The sequence below is a fragment of the Gopherus flavomarginatus genome, chromosome 7 (assembly GCF_025201925.1).
Source record: "Gopherus flavomarginatus isolate rGopFla2 chromosome 7, rGopFla2.mat.asm, whole genome shotgun sequence".
Lineage (NCBI taxonomy): Eukaryota > Metazoa > Chordata > Testudines > Testudinidae > Gopherus > Gopherus flavomarginatus.
The window spans coordinates 1,600,002-1,603,493 of record NC_066623.1 but is presented as its reverse complement, the minus strand read 5'-3'; positions in this window follow the sequence as shown (position 1 = coordinate 1,603,493).

Below are 3,492 nucleotides of genomic sequence, written 5' to 3'. Positions count from 1 at the left end.
CTAATGCTTCCTGGTGTCAGTGCTTTCCTCTCCACACAGGCTGCTCCCATTCCAGCCGCAGAGGGTGGGGGGCACGTGTAGGGGGTGTTCTGAGCAGGTTCTAATGACCTACCTGCTGCACACACCTGGAATGACTCTTGTTTTCACTCTGTTGCAAGGTGAATCTGGCTCTGTACTTGTCTTCATTCAGCCTTCTTGGCTCCAGTCGCTGTGGAGCATCCGCTGCCTGTGTCTTGTCCAGTAGAATTGCAGAACTCATTAGCTACTAACACACAAAAATTGCTAACGCAATCTAGGCAACTCCTTCTGAGTGGGGCCCTATGAAGTGCAAGTGCTCTCCCTCAGGGGGCAGGGGAAGGCAGGTTCCCTTCGCTTCACTGGCCGTCCAAAAATTCATAGGGTTTGCCTAGGGGTGAGAGTCGGGACTGACCAACTAGGGCTGGCCAGGTGCTATTTGTGGAGTTGTCCAGTGCAGAAAGACAACACTGCCAGCTGTCTGAGGGGGGCAGCTGTGGGGAGGCATCATCTTAGTCACTCTGCTAGTGCCTGTGTCATACCAACCCTAGAGAAGTAGATCCATTCAAGCGCCTGCCTTGTTCTGCAGCCTCCTTCCACCTAGTACGGGTCTGTACGGCTGGAAGCAAGTTGCACAAGGAAGAGGGTTGGTTTGTCACTGTTACTGAGGTCTCTGAGCTGGCTCCTGAGTCGGGATGCAGAATTCCCCCCTTCCTGTCATGCTGCCTTGGTCTGCATGGGGGAGTTGTGGACTGAGGAAGGGAGGTGACCTTGAGGTCTCTGGTGTGATGAGAAACAGGAGAGTTTCTGTTACACTGGTGCTAACCAGAGTCATTACACCTGCAACTTACCTTCCTCATGTTGGCTGTTACCGCTTTCCCAAAGGCACTTTGAGTTCCACAGGTTAAGAGCAGAGCAAGGAGCGTTAATTAGTCCTTTTAAGGAAGCCTAATGCCTTTGTCCTGTTGATTGTAGGTATTGCGGGCTGAGTGCCCTCTCCCTTGACCAGCCCGCTGCTGAGAGTGCTGCTTTCCCCAGGAAGGACCCAGGTACCGGGAACTATGTAAGTGAAGGCAGCAGGAGACCTGCAAGGAAATTTATTGGTCCCCTTTCTTTAGCTGCGTCTCAGCCAGGCTGCCTGGAAATACTCTTGCATCTTAACTACTGGCCTCTTTGCTGCCAGTGTGGGCACAGCTCTCTGGGTGCTCTTAACATAAGAGCTCTACTGAATCTGCTGTCCTGGGTCTTTGCAGCCCCAGGTACTGTCGCTGGGGTATCAACCACAGATCCCCCCCATGCTGCTTTGTTCTGCCTGACTCCCGACTCCCCGGCCAGAATGAGATTCCAGGCAGGTCACCTCACACCCCTTTTCATTGCCTTGTTACTCAAGTGAGCAGCAAGGATTAAAGGAAGAGCTACAGCCGCTCCTACACACATGGCTGCCGAGAGCGGCTTTGGACCCCAGTGAAAAATTGTTTTCGGGCGGACCAGCTAAACAGGGCTGCGGAAGCTGGGCCTTGGGCCAGTAATTTGTACTGGCTTTCCCCCCTCTCATCGGCCCTGCCTACACATGCCTGCGGGCCTGGGGCACAGAGCTTAGGGACTCTGTAATCCCTGCAGAGAAAGCCAGGCACTGGGCCTGTGCTCGGTCACCTTAGGGAGCCCCCTTGTGGCCACTGGGGAGCCAACCTGTAGCATTTCACAACAGGATGCTGCCATCTGGCAGGTGCAGTTGATGGCACCTGTGCATCTCCAGCAGCTGCTGGATCCCACCTTGGCACAAGCTGCATTTCAAGGTGGGTGATGTTCCCTGTGTCGAATGGGTGGGCATGAATGCTGTGACCACCTGGCAACAGGGGGGCTGTGCCCCTCCAGCCAGTCCCTTGGAGCTTTGGCTCAGCCTGGGAAGGACATCTTGCAGACACCTAGAAGAACATAAATTGTTGGGCAAAAGTCAACATGGTTTCTGTAAAGGGAAATCATGTCTTACTAATCTATTAGTTCTTTGAAGAGGTAAACAAACATGGACAAGGGGGATCTGGAGGACATAGTGTACTTACATTTCCAGAAAGCCTTAGACTAGGTCCCTCACCAAAGGCTCTTATGTAAATTAAGCTGTCATGGGATAAAAGGGAAGGTCCTTTCGTGGACTGAGAACTGGTTAAAAGACGGGGAACAAAGGGTAGGAATTAATGGTAAATTCTCAGAATGGAGAGGGGTAACTAGTGGTGTTCCAAGGGTCAGTCCTCGGACCAATTCTATTCAACTTAGTCATAAATGATCTGGAGAAGGGGGTAAAAAGTGAGGTGGCAAATTTTGCAGATGATACAAAACTGCTCAAGATAGTTAAGACCAAACCAGACTGTGGAGAACTTCAAAAAGATCTCACAAAACTAAGTGATTGGGCAACAAAATGGCAAATAAAATTTAATGTGGATAAAGGTGAAATAATGCACATTGGAAAAAATAACCCCAACTATCCACTATGAGCGAGGCAAATTTAGCTACAGCTAATCAGGAAAGATCTTGGCGTCGTTGTGGACAGTTCTCTGAAGATGTCCACGCAGTGTGCTGAGGTGGTCAAAAAAGCAAACAGGATGTTAGGAATCATTAAAAAGGGGATGGAGAATATATTATTGCCCTTATATAAATCATTGGTACACCCACATCTCGAATACTGTGTACAGATGTGGTCTCATCTCAAAAAAGACATACTGGTACTAGAAAAGGTTCAGAGAAGAGCAACTAAAATGATTAGGGGTTTGGAACGGATCCCATGTGAGGCGAGATTAGAGGCTATGACTTTTCAGCTTGGAAAAGAGGCGATTAAGGGGGGATATGACAGAGGTCTATAAAATCATGAGTGATGTGGAGAAAGTGGATAAGACAGTTATTTACTTGTTCCCATAATATAAGAACTAGGGGTCACCAAATGAAATTAATGGGCAGCAGGTTTAAAACAAAAGGATGTTCTTCACACAGCGCACAGTCAACGTGTGGAACTCCTTGCCTGAGGAGGTTGTGAAGGCTAGGATTAAACAGTTTTTAAAAGAGAACTGGATAAAGTCATGGAGGTTAAGTCCATTAGGGCTGTTCGCCAGGATGGGTAAGGAATAGTGTCCCTGGCCTCTGTTCGTCAGAGGGTGGAGATGGATGGCAGGAGAGAGATCACTTGATCATTACCTGTTAGCTTCACTCCCTCTGGGGCACCTGGCACTGGCCACTGTCGGCAGATAGGATACTGGGCTGGATGGACCTTTGGTCTGACCCAGTAGGACTGTTCTTATCTCACTGCTCTCAGACAGGACACTGGGCTGGACTGATAGTGGAAGCTGCCGGTGAGGGTATGCTGGCTGGCCTCTCTCAAGGGGTTGCTGACTTCCTGTCTGGGAGCAGCCAGGGACGAAGTTGCTGGCAAGAAGTGCCAGCCCACGGGAAGGCAGGGGAGGAGTAATGGGAGGTGGTTAAGGAACTAGA